The sequence below is a fragment of the Salvelinus fontinalis genome, chromosome 32 (genome assembly GCF_029448725.1).
Source record: "Salvelinus fontinalis isolate EN_2023a chromosome 32, ASM2944872v1, whole genome shotgun sequence".
Lineage (NCBI taxonomy): Eukaryota > Metazoa > Chordata > Actinopteri > Salmoniformes > Salmonidae > Salvelinus > Salvelinus fontinalis.
The window spans coordinates 43117806-43132341 of NC_074696.1; positions in this window are offsets into that span (position 1 = coordinate 43117806).

Genomic DNA, 14536 nt, shown 5'->3' on the forward strand with positions numbered 1-14536 from the left:
GTGGCTGATCAAGGAATGGGTCAGTAGTAGCTTGAGAGATGCTTGTGTTGCAGATCCTGGATGAACAGGATAAATGAAGACAACAGAGACTTAGCTGCTTTTCCTATGGCTTGTCTTCCAATGTATGAGACCGGTTGCCAGGTAAGTTAAAGTCTTCTCAGGTAGGTAATGTCTTGTCATGAAATTGCAATGTAAATCATATGATTATACGATATCTCATTAAAGATCCAAGTTAAGTCTTGTACGGTGGGTCACTTGCAGCATAAGTGAATGCCACATTGGGGGCCCCAGCTCAGCGTGTGTCCTCCTGTGAGAGAGGAAATATCATCATCAGCCTAAACTTAATCAAACACACTCATTGGCTCTGAGGTGTACATGTACCCTTGTTAATGTATTGCTCAGAGAAAAAACAAAGAAGACATACATACACTCATACAAAAATGTTGCTCTGACAGAGAAGAAATAGACCAAAAAATAAAACTGGCCAATGTATTGTATTTCGGAGCACCCCTTGGTATTTCCAAAATCCCAATAATGCTTAAATGTGTTTCTCTTTTCAATATTTTGCATACACGTGTCAGAAAAGTATTGTTTATTTTAGCATATTGGGGCTGCAGGTTAGTGGTTAGAGCGTTGGCCCAGTAACCGAAAGTTTGCTAGATCGAATCCCCGAGCTGACAAGGTACAAATCTGTCGTTCTGCCCCTGAGCAAGGCAGTTAACCCACTGTTCCTAGGCTGTCATTGTATATAAGAATTTGTTCTTAACTGACTTGCCTAGTTAAATAAAGGTTAAATAATCAAATAAAAATACATATTTGTGGGTTATACATCACACAATTTGAATACAGTTCATATGAAAGTTCATAGCTGTTAATACGTTTAGTTTGTGTTTTCACCAGTGCTTGACATGGACTGAAATAGGTGCCGGTACTGTTTATATTTAGGTGCAGGAGCTCCACAATACTTTTGAGCTAATATTCTTTAACAGGGGTTCCCAAACTTTTTCACTTGGGACCTCCCTTCCAGCATTGGGGAACATCTTGTATTTTGCAGTTTTAAAGCACATTTTCTTGCAATTCTATAAATGTTTTAATGTCTAATGTATTCATGTGATATTTGAGGGACAAAAAAATTACAACTATCTACGGGCTAAAAAAACGAAATAAATAAACGTTAACTGACATGGGCTATATGATCTGGACATTTCTGACAAGTTATAAATAACTCTCTGAGGTATGCAATGACTATCATGACAAGAGGAACTGATGATGCACTACCCAATCCCGAAATTGCACCTTGTGCATTCTACTATTACAACATTCAGGAGTAGGTTTAAAGCTGGACTAAGTTCCTTCATTTTTTTAATACAAAATAAAATAAATGGTGGGGGGTGCACCCCACAGTTTGGGAACTACTGTCCTATAAGAGGAACAGGAGATCAAGCAGTAGAACATTTGAGGTGACGGTACTCAGCTCCAGTGAGCTTCAACCCATGTCAAGCACTGATTTACACAAAACAGTAAAAGTACTTAGCAGTAGTCTTAGAACAAAAATGCACACATATGAAAAGCTATAACTGTGGCAAAAGAGCACTCGAATGGCCTCAATTAAACAACAAACTAAGCTTCGCACATACACCATATATACAAAAGTATGTGGACACCCCTACAAATGAGTGGATGCGGCTATTTCAGCCACACCCGTTGCTGAGAGGTTTATAAAATCGAGTACAGTCATGCAATCTCTATAGACAAACATTGGCAGTAGAATGGCCTCACTGAAGAGCTCAGTGACTTTCCATGTGGCACCGTTATAGGATGCCACCTTTCCAACAGTTCGTCAGTTCGTCAAATTTCAGCCCTGCTTGAACTGGCCGGTCAACCTTAAGTGCTATTATTGTGAAGTAGAAACGTCTAGGAGCAACAACGGCTCAGCCGCGAAGTGGTAGGCCACACAAGCTCACAGAACGGAACCACCAAGTATTGAAGCGCTTAGCAAGTAAAAATCGTCTGTCCTCGGTTGCAACACTCACTATCGAGTTCCAAACTGCCTCTGGAAGCAACGTCAGCACCAGAACTGCAATAACTGTTTGTCGGGAGCTTCATGAAATGGGTTTCCATTCCCGAGCAGCCGCACACAAGCCCAAGATCACCATGTGCAATGCCAAGCGTCAGCTGGAGTGGTGTAAACTTGCCGCCATTGGACTCTGGAGCAGTGGAAACACATTCTCTGGAATTATGAATCATGCTTCACCATCGGACGAATCTGTGTTTGGCGGATGCCAGGAGAACGCTACCTGCCCCAATGCATAGTGCCAACTGTAAAGTTTGGTGGAGGAGGAGTAATGGTCTGGGGCTGTTTTTCATGGTTCAGGCTAAACCCCTTAGTTCCAGTTGATTAGCGTTAATGGTAATCTTAACGCTACAGCATACAATGACATTGTAGACGATTCTGTCCTTCCAACTTTGTGGCAATAGTTTAGGGAAGGCACTTACCTGTTTCAGCATGACAATGCCCCCGTGCACAAAGCGAGTGAATTGGAATGCCGACTGCGACCCAGGCCTAATCGCTCGTATCAGTGCCCGACCTCACTAGTGCTCTTGTGGCTGAATGAAAGCAAGTCCCCGCAGCAGTGTTCATCTAGTGGAAAGCCTTCCCAGAAGAGTGGAGGCTGTTATAGCAGCAAAGTGGGGACCAACTCCATATTAATGCCCATGATTTTGGAATATGTCCACATACTTTTGGCAAAACAATAAATACAATCTCCCAATTTAAATGAAAATGAAAGAGCATAACTCCCTATGAATCTGAATAACATAAAACATTGATTATTACGTACATATTGTTCACTACTGAATGAGTATTTCAAACAGCTAATGATTTAAAACTCACCGTCCTTGCTTGTCTTTCACATGTAGGAAAAAATGACAGTTTTATTGATCTCTCTGTTGTTTCACAGAACTTTTCCCTACCTGCCTGCACCCCTTTTAACACGAACCACCCCCACCGTCAAGAGCCCTCATGTATCGCTCCCCTCTTAAGTTCTCTTATTGCTTTTTCTTACATAACGCAGTCCTGAGTCCTCTATTCCAGATCTCTTCATCCTCCCATCCTGTCACGATCAGAGGAAAAATGAGCACCCCACAAAATACTTCTCTACACATACACATGCAGACACACACACATCCGTGGGCACATGCGACCTCCCCTTGGCGCTAAAGTCTTCATAAATAGTTTAAGAGGAGTTGAATAACAGTCGCTGCAGTTCACATGTGAATCAAACACCCCCGTCCTTTGTTCACCTGTCAGAAAGACCTTAAGCCTGGTTACCTGCTAGACTCGACACCTCAATAACTCCAGCCACATCAAGAGTCAATGCATGTGCCTTCATCGTGGAAGACTGAAGGGTTACTAATGAGGCAGGGAAAGCTTGACTTGGATGAAGGCAAAGGTTGAGGAGGAGCAAGAGACAGAGGCCTGACGTTGGGAATGCGCTAGAGAGAAAGACGATACACATGAGCAATTAAATTCTGTAGCCGGGGGCATGACCAGGATGAAATTGAGATTGCTTCAGGGGAAGCAATGGAGATTGTTTCAGTTAGGCTGCCAGTCAAGAGGAACGATATAAAGTAGAGGCTGAGGGTGCAGGCGTAAAGTGATCCCGATCATATGCAATTAACTGAGGAGGCCTTTAGGCTGCAGCCAAACAGAGGGAGAGAGAGGAAAGAGACAGAGTATGGTATCTACATTGAACAAAGATATAAACGCAACTTGTAAAGGGTTGGTCCCATGTTTTGGGGCGGCTGGCAGCCTAATAGTTAGAGCGTTGGGCCAGTAACCGAAAGGTTGCTGGATCGAATCCTCCAGGTGACAAGGTAAAAATCAGTCCTTCTGCCCCTGAACAAGGCAGTTAACCCACTGTTCCCCAGTAGGCTGTCATTGTTCCCCAGTAGGCTGTCATTGTAAATAAGAATTTGTTCTTAACTGAATTGCCTAGTTCAATAAAAGTTCAATAAATAAAACATGTTTAAAAGAAAATCCATGAGCTGAAATAAAAGATCCCAGAATGTTTCCATATGCACAAAAAGCTTATTTCTCTCAAATTTTTGGCACAAATGTGTTTATATCCCTGTTGGTCAGCATTTCTCCTTTTCCAAGATAATCCGGATGGATTATGTCAGGTGTGGCATATCAAGAAGCTGATTAAACAGCATGATTATTATTATTATTATTACACAGGTGCAGCTTGTGCTGGGGACAATAAAAGGCCACTCTAAAATGTGCCGTTTTGTCACACAACACAATTCCACAGATGTCTCAAGTTTTGGGGGAGCGTGCAATTGGCATGCTGACTGCAGGATGTTCACCAGATCTGTTGCCAGAGAATTGAATTTTAATTTCTCTACCATAAGCAGCCTTTCAACGTCATTTTAGAGAATTGTCAGTATGTCCAACCTGACTCACAACCGCAGATCACGTGTATGGCGTTGTGTTGGCAAGCGGTTTGCTGATGTCAATGTTGTTAACAGAGTGCCCCATGGTGTCACGCGGGTGACCACATAGGGTGACCACATAGGGTGACCCTATGTGACTAGGGTGAGCATTCTAGTTTCTTGTGGTTCCCAATCAGAGGCAGCTGTCTATCGTTGTCTCTGATTGGGAATCATACTTAGGCAGTCCTTTTTCCCTCTTTCATTTGTGGGTAGTTATTTTCTGTTTAGTATCTGTTTACCTGACACAACTGTTCACTTTCGTTTTTGTTACTTTGTTTGAGTGTTTTCGATACGAAATAAAATCATGAACCTTTACCACGCTGCGCTTTGGTCCACTGTTCCTTACGACGACGAGCGTTACAGAACTACCCACCAAAAAAGGACCAAGCAGCGTGTTGAGGAGGAGCAGGGATCCTGGGCCCGGGAGAAAAAAGAGTGGAGGACATCCTGGACCTGGGAGGAGGTAATGGCAAGACCCTGCCATGGAGACAGCGAAAGAGGAACGGCGACGATATGAAACCCGAGAGGCAGCTCCAAAAATATTTTGGGGGGGGGGGGGGCACACGAGGAGAGTGGCAGAGTCAGGGTTCAGACCTGAGCCAACTCCTCGTGCTTACCGTGGGGAGCGAGTGACCAGTCAAGCACCAGGCTATCCAGTCCTGCGCACCATGCCTTCAGTGCGCATCCACAGCCCGGTGCGCTCTGTGCAAGCTCCCCGCAGTGGCCGTGCTAGAGTGGGCATTCAGCCAGGACGGATTGTAACGGCTCAGCGTTCCTGGTCTCTGGTGCGTCTCTTCGGCCCAGGCCCAGGAGCCTCCGGTCACGGTCCCCAGTCCGGGGCCTGCGGCGACGGTCCCCAGTCCGGAGCCTCCGGCAATGATCGGTGGTCTGGTTCCTCCGGCGATGATCTGCGGCCCATGATCTTCCTCCAGTGAAGGTCCATGCACCAATGTCTTACTGTATTTAAATTATTTTATTTCAACTAACTTATGTTTTAATTCAATTAAGTTTAAGTTCCACCAAAGAGGAGGGATTTGTGGGCGGAGGGTGGTCTACGTCCCGCACTGGAGCCGCCGCCGTAAGGGATGCCCACCCGGACCCTCCCCTTTAGAGTCAGGTTTTGCGGCCGGAGTCCGCACCTTTGGGGGGGTACTGTCACGCCCTGGCCATAGAGAGGTTTTTATTCTCTATTTTGGTTAGGCCAGGGTGTGACTAAGGTGGGCATTCTAGTTTCTTTATTTCTATGTTTTCTATTTCTTTGTTTTTGGCCGAGTGTGGTTCCCAATCAGAGGCAGCTGTCTATCGTTGTCTCTGATTGGGAATCATACTTAGGCAGTCCTTTTTCCCTCCACTTACCACGCTGCGCTTTGGTCCACTATTCCTTACGACGACGAGCGTTACACATGGTGGCGGTGGGGCTATGGTATGGGTAGGTATAAGCTACGGACAACAAACGCAATTGCATTTTATCGATGGCAATTTGAATGCACAAAAATACCGTGACGAGATCCTGAGGCCCATCTTTGACCAACAGCTGCATATACAGTACCAGTTAAAAATTTGGACACACCTGTTCATTCCAGAGTTTCTTCATTTTGACTATTTTCAACCCTGTAGAATAATAGTGAAGACATCAAAACTATGAAATAACCTGTCAATCCGGAACATTTCAAGAACTTTGAAAGTTTCTTCAAGAGCAGTTGCAAAAAACATCAAGCGCTATGATGAAACTGGCTCTCATGAGGACCGCCACAGGAAAGGAAGACCCAGAGTTACCTCTGCTGCAGAGGAGAAGTTCATTAGAGTTAACCGCACCTCAGATTTCAGCCCAAATAAATGCTTCACAGAGTTCAAGTAACAGACACATCTCAACATCAAAACTGTTCAGAGGAGACTGTGTGAATCAGACCTTAATGGTCGAATTCCTGCAAAGAAACCACTACTAAAGGACACCAATAATAAGAAGAGACTTGCTTGGGCCAAGAAACACGAGCAATGGACATTAGACCGGTAGAAATCTGTCCTTTGGTCTGATGAGTCCAAATTTGAGATTTTTGGTTCCAACCGCTGTGTCTTTGTGAGACGCAGAGTAGTGGGTCTGACTCTGTACTGGCACCCCCCTGTATATATTGCTATTTTTTACTGCTGCTCTTTAATTACCTGTTACTTTTATCTCTTATTCATATTTTTTGGAAACTGCACTGTTGGTTAGGGGCTCGTAAGTAAGCATTTCACTGTAAGGTTGTATTCTAAGTAAGCATGTCCCGATTTTCAGGAAAAAGTTTGACATTTCACCTAGATATCCCTAATATGATGACTGAGGTGTACAGCATAGAAGATTATCGGGTTTTGATCATCTTACTATGCTTCTTCACCCGAGATAGGCCCCAGATTGCTAATCAATAAGTTCTTTATTCTCCAGGCTCCGGCTTTGTCATCAACATGGGCAACCTTGCAATGAGTAACATTTATCCATTGTGATTTTCCCTAGACTTTTACTGCTGACCTCGTTATGAGCAAAATTGATAAGGACCTTCCCATTTTGGCCCTAACGTGTCTGTTACATATTTTTGTTACCATCATGGGTAACACCGAAAGCATACCTTGAGTCTGTGTAGATATTAGCTGTTTTTCCTTCATCCTGTTTGCATGCTTCTGTCAAAGCCACCAATTCCTCCACCTGTGCTGATGTTCCTGCAGGTTATGGTGGAAATTACAAGATTATGTTAAAATACTATTATTGCATCAAATGGTTGTTTTATGCAACAGAATAAGGGGTTGTTAGAACGCTCATCTGTGTGCGTTCTACTGCCTCTGGGAGATAACACCGACAGGAGATTTACGATTACTTTTGGGTGATAAAACCTAAAGAGACCGCATTCCAGAGCATGATTTAATGTTTCTGTTCTATATGGTACCAGGGAGAGATGACCCCAGGTCCTTGGTCTCTACACAAAGAGTACTGTTTTTACAGCACATACTGTCATTTCATACAAATCTTAACCTATTTTTCATACAAATCTTAACCTTGTGACCCATTCTATACATCCGTTGTTCGTCATGTAGGTTGAAAGGGGTGTATCTTGGCGATAAAAGACCTATGTACTTTTGTCTCGGGGCTCTCAACGAATCATCTGTGGGTGATTCGTCGACCAGCCATCGTTATCGTAGAGCACTCAATCGATTCCCTTTATATGTGTGCGTTGTCTTGACCTGCTCCCTTATTATTAAGTGAATAAAGATTTAGTTTGAGTATAACTCTGACTTGTGTGATAAGTTTGTCTCTCTTCATTTGATAGTAAAGAAAGTACCAGAAATTGACCAGAAATCCTGCAATAATGACATACACCAGGTTTCTCTTCTGCTGAACGAATCATGTTGTTGGTTTGACTTGGAACCTGCACAACTCTGATGACAGCCTGTTTATTATGTTGATTGATGTCTCTGTCCAGTCCTGACAACCTGTCGATGATGTCACCGTAGTTGTGTCTCTCCCAATCAGTAGTTGTGGAAACAAATCGTCGTGTATGGATTGTATCAACGGATGGGTGATTGCCCCATTTTGGGAGGAATTGAGTGCATCTTCATCTCCCATGTCGGGTAACCCACTGTGTCTAACCACGTCTGCTCTAAATCTTTCTTCAAATTCAACAAACAGTTATTTTGGTTATTGGACACATTTGGTTATCTCTCCCCAATTGGTGGTTGCATTGGTCAGACCCTTAAGGAAAACAGGTATGGCTCTCCATCCATCGGCCACATCTTGCTCTTCACCACCCCACAGCTCTATAAACGTTTTCTTCAAGTACGCGATGTGCACGGTTGTTCAAAACAAAGGCTAATACCTGTAACCCATCATAAGGATGTAGATTGTAGAGTTTCTTATATCGCTTCAAATGGTCCCGCGTCTTTATACCCACGTCTCGTGGATACTTCAAAGTCTTTGACCGTTCATCCAACTGTTTTGGAGATGCTGATTTGTGTGTGATTACTGTCACTGGAGGGTTGTCTTTACTTCCTTTAACAACCTGTGTTCTGGTTGGCCTAAGACATCGTTCGTCACCGCTGTCAGAATCTGTTGACTCAAAGCCAGGCAGTGCTGACCAGATGCTTGAAACCTGATCTGCCTTGCACAATTCAGTGTGAGGATAGATGGAAGGAACAGAGAGCCAACAGGTGGGGGTCAAGTCTGACTTTTTCACCTGTGTCTCCTGCAATAGTTGAATTTCTCATTTTAAGGATTTTATCTGTTCACTAAGAGCTCTCGAGCTCGCTTTATCTCTCTGCAATGTCAATGAGTTTGACATTCTTTGTATTTTTCCCCAAGCTTTTTGTATATCAGACAGATTCCAAATTTGTCAGCAATGACAGAATATTTCTTTATTATCTCTTACCTACACTCCTCTACTTTGTAATGGTTCTTCACATCACTAGACAGTGAATTTAAAATATTTTTTTATGTTCACATACGGAGCAGCCGTTCCGCCCTTTTCCAGTTTGGTTTTCTCACTTAAAAATGGCATTACATTAACTTCAAAAGTTGTATAATACAGTATATATCTATATGTTTATTTAACCCCAATATATATATATATATATATTATGAGAAGAAAGAGAAGCAGATCGAGCAGCAGAAGAAAATTCAAATGTCTTATACAAGGGGTTATACATATATATGTATAACCCCTTGAGGTCTCTAACCTCTTCTTCTAGAACACAAATTGTTTCTGTAAGGCCTGGTTACCCATAAAACTTGTGTTCACTTCAAAAGCTTGTACAATGCTCACAAGGCTTACATTTCCCACACATGTAAAAATCACTACTCAACTAGCAACTCACTTCTATGCAACAGTAAGGTTTCACACCCTTAATCAATTATAGCTTATTGAACTGATATGGCTTTAACAAAAAGGACTCAAACCTTTAATAGAGGACTCAAACCTTTAATAGAGGACTCAAACCCCTATACATCACAGATACAGTTGAAGTCGGAAGTTTACATACATCTTAGCCAAATACATTTAAACTCAGTTTTTCACAATTCCTGACATTTAATCCTAGTACAAATTCTCTGTCTTAGGTCAGTTAGGATCACCACTTTATTTTAAGAATGTGAAATGTCAGAATAATAGTAGAGAGAATGATTTATTTCAGCTTTTATTTCTAAAGTTTACATACACTCAATTAATATTTAGTAGGATTGCCTTAAATTCCTTGCTCGCACACGCTTTTTCAGTTCTGCCCACAAATGTTCTATTCACCCCCGTGCTTCACGATTGGGATGGCGTTCTTTGGCTTGCAAGCCTCCCCCTTTTTCCTCCAAACATAACAATGGTCATTATGGCCAAACAGTTCTATTTTTGTTTCATCAGACCAGAAGACATTTCTCCAAAAAATGTACGATCTTTGTCCCCATGTGCAGTTGAAAACCGTAGTCTGGCTTTTTTATGGAGGTTTTGGAGCAGTGGCTTCTTCCTTGCTGAGCAGCCTTTCAGGTTATGTCGATATAGGACTCATTTTCCTGTGGATATAGATACTTTTGTACCTGTTTCCTCCAGCATCTTCACAAGTTCCTTTGCTGTTGTTCTGGGATTGATTTGCACTTTTCGCACCAAAGTACGTTCATCTCTAGGAGACAGAACGCGTCTCCTTCCTGAGCGGTATGACGGTTGCGTGGTCCCATGGTGTTTATACTTGCGTACTATTGTTTGTACAGATGAATGTGGTACCTTCAGGCATTTGGAAATTGCTCCCAAGGATGAACCAGTCTACAATTCTTTTTCTGAGGTCTTGGCTGATTTATTTTGATTTTCCCATGATGTCAAGCAAAGAGGCGCTGAGTTTGAAGGTAGGCCATGAAATACATCCACAGGTACACCTCCAATTGACTCAAATGATGTCAATTAGCCTATCAGAAGCTTCTAAAGCCATGACATAATTTTCTGGAATTTTCCAAGCTGTTTAAAGGCACAGTCAGCTTAGTGTATGTAAACTTCTGACCCAATGGAATTGTGATATAGTGACTGATAAGCGAAATAATCTGTAATCAATTGTTGGGAAAATGACTTATATCATGCACAAAGTAGATGTTCTAACCGACAAAACTATAGTTTGTTAACAATACATTTGTGGAGTGGTTGAAAAATAGAGTTTTAATGACTTCAACCTAAGTGTATGTAAACTTCCGACTTCAACTATACGTATCACTCATTGCATGCACTAATTTTAACTTGATTTGGTTCTTTTAAATGACATAGGTCTAGACTCGCCCAGGAATATGATATGCCATCAATCATGAGATTAAGAGTTGACTCCCGGTGGTGGGTTGCGCTCAGCCCTCTCTCTTTCCCCTGGATCAACGCACAGTTGATGAGTTTTTCCCCAAAGGGACAGGATTTAATTTATAACCCCCAACTCTAGCCTGTGGTTGACTAATTAGAATTCCTTGCAGTAAAATTGGGCAAAAGGCCAAATAACAAGTATACTGTTTCAGGCCCAATGTAGACCATTCGAACCAATGAAAACTTGCCACATGTAGCTATGAGTCCAGGACTGAAACTCCTACACAGATTGTTGAACTGAAAAACAACTATTTCCATTGATCGTCAATTCCCTATTGACCTCTAGTCCTCTGCGTTGTGTATTATCTTAAAATATTCTTACACTACTTTGAAGAATCTGAAATATAATACATTTTGATTTGTTTAACACTTTTTTTGGTTTCTACATGATTCCATATGTGTTATTTCTTAGTTGTGATGTCTTCACTATTATTATACAATTTAGAAAATAGTACAAATAAAGAAAAACCCTAAAATGAGTTTGTGTGTCTTTTGACTGGTACTGTACGTATTCTCAGTCATGAGTCCATAGATTAGGGCCTAATGCATTTATTTAAATTGACAGATTTCTGGATATGAACTGCTACTTAGTCAAATCAATGAAGTTATTGCATATTGCGTTTTTTGTTGTTGTTCAGTATAGTTTCATTGACGCATGGATAAGAAAATAATTGAAAAACGATATTATTCATTAGTTCAACCACTATCTCTTGGTGGGATCGGCATCTACTCAATCTGCCACTCAAATGCTGACAAGCTTTTCAAACTTGACTGTATCATTGTTAGGCAAGCCTAAGGATCCAAAACTTATCTTATCTGCCCAACAGCTTATCTTTACACCATTTATGTGCATACTTAAAAACCTCTACGGACCCCCCATCCCGGATCCGGGATCATCCTCATCAAAAAAGCTGACTAGCATAGCCTAGCCTAGCGCCACAGGGATATCATATAATATAATTTCATGAAATCACAAGTCCAATACAGCAAATGAAAGATAAACATCTTGTGAATCCAGCCAACATTACCGATTTTTAAAATGTTTTACAGTGAAAACACAATATATATTTATGTTAGCTCACCACAATAGCCAAACACACAACGCCATGTTTCCACCGCAAAGGTAGCTTTCACAAAACCCACAAATAGAGATAAAATTAATCACTAACCTTTGAACAACTTCATCAGATGACAGTCTTATAACATAATGTTATACAATACATTTATGTTTTGTTCGAAAATGTGCATATTTATAGGTATAAATCGTAGTTTTACATTGCAGCCACCGTCACAAATAGCACCAAAACAGCCAGAATAATTACAGAGAGCAACGTGAAATACATGTTGTACAGCAAATGAAAGATAAACATCTTGTGAATCCAGACAATATTTCCAATTTTTTAAAGTGTTTTACAGCGAAAACACAACATAAATTTATGTTAGCTCACCACAATATCCAAAAACACAACGCCATTTTTCCACCGCAAAGGTAGCTTTCACAAAACCCACAAATAGAGATAAAATGAATCACTAACCTTTGAACAACATCAGATGACAGTCTTATAACATAATGTTATACAATACATTTATGTTTTGTTCGAAAATGTGCATATCTATAGCTACAAATCCTGGTTTTACATTGTGAATACGGCGCCATAATGCACCAAATTGTCCGGAGAAATTTTGGACAGTCACATAATCTAACCAAAGAACTCATCATAAACTTTACTAAAAAATACATGTTGTACAGCAAATGAAAGATACACTGGTTCTTAATGCAACCGCTGTGTTAGATTTAAAAAAATAACTTTAGTACAAAGTACAGCATGCAATATTCTGAGACAGCACCCAGCAATTCTCCGCCATGTTGGAGCCAACATATACCACAAAAATACGAAATAACATCATAAATATTCTCTTACCTTTGATGATCTTCCATCAGAATGTAGTGCAAGGAGTCCTATTGCCACAATAAATCGTTGTTTTGTTTTAGAATGTCCATTTCTTCTGTCGAATTAGCAACTTTGGCTAGCATTGTGGAGCACCCGTGTCCATCAACTCTTGGCACATGGAACGAAAAATTCCAAAAGTCACAATAAACATTGAATAAACTGGTCAAACTCGGTTGAAAATCCATCTTTATGATGTTTTTCTCATATGTATCCAATAAAGTCCGAGACGGAGCATTTCGTCGTGTTCAGCGCAGCTGAATACTGCCAATAGGGCGGACCTGTCACTCCAAAAGCTCTCATTCGGTCTCACATCAAGCTAGACACCCCATTCAACATTCTACTGCCTGTTGACATCTAGTGGAAGGCGTAAGAAGTGCATACAGATCCATAAATATAAGGCAATTGAATAGGCAAGCCCTGACACAGAGCCCCATTTTCAGAATTTTCACTTCCTGTTTGGAAGTTTGCTGCCAAATGAGTTCTGTTTTACTCACAGATTTAATTCAAACAGTTTTAGAAACTTCAGAGTGTTTTCTATCCAATAGTATTAATAATATGCATATTGTATGATCTAGAACAGAGTACGAGGCCGTTTAATTTGTGCACGATTTTTCCCCAAAGTGAAAACAGCGCCCCCTATTTCCAAGAGGTTATTAAACCAAAGACTGCTGGAGCCACCACCACCAGAGACCCATTACTCTTATCCTCCTTAAAGGAGAAGTAACATTTGGTCATGTAAACAAACCATGAATAACATGGCCAAAGGCATATTCATTCATTTTCATTAAAATGCCTGAAATATCAAAAGTACAAATATAGTAGGTAGGAAAGGGACAAGCCCCAAAAGTGGCAGCAATGTTGACGAATAAGTGACCTCATCCCCAGGCTCAATTGCTACCGCACGCAAGTTCGACAGAAAAAGAGCGCTGGCTGGAGGACGAAATTAGTGAAAAAGATCCTTTAATCCACAAAGCTGTATGGAGGATGAGTAAAATAAGATGGGGATGCTAGATGCAGCAGTAATCGTTCACTAAGAGCCAATTTATGCTTGATCCGAAAATGTGGTCGGAAGTGCCGTATGGATGTGTGATGCAAGTGCGGCGCCTCCAGAAGCGCGCAAAGGCCAAATTGAGCTCCGTACCGCACCGCTTGGAGGACGACGTTAGGTCCGCATTAACATGATTGGTTGACGGTGAGGGCAGAAGGTCCTGTATAAACACAAACTCACTTCCTTGACAACTTCCTTTCACAACAGCTCTGCTCCACAAAGCGCAAGAAGTATGAATGCCCTACCACTGTAAATTCTTCTTGCGCTTCGCTGAGCAGCGCAAAGCTGTTGTGAAGGAAATGGTCAAGGCAGTGTGTGTTTATACAGGACCTCCCGCCCTCACCTACTGTCAACAAATCATGTCAATGCGGAGCTATATGGCGCCCTCCACATTGTTACAACATTTGAGAGGCACACAGCAATGCCTGCCTCCTGAAACGCCACAATTGCGTCACACCATCCATACGGCGCGTCAGACAACATTTTTGGATGAAGCATAAATTAGCTCTTAAAGATCATTGTGTCTTTTACTGCCAACAGACTCTGGGGAATATCAATTGCTTACTCTTCACATACCCTCTCTTTCTCAAAACCCATTGGATGAGAAAGCCAGAGGTCCCGCTCCTCTGATCTTTCCTCCAATGGGTTTTGGGGAGGCGAGGAGAGGACCCGAGTAGTATGCTATTGAGATTCTCCCATGA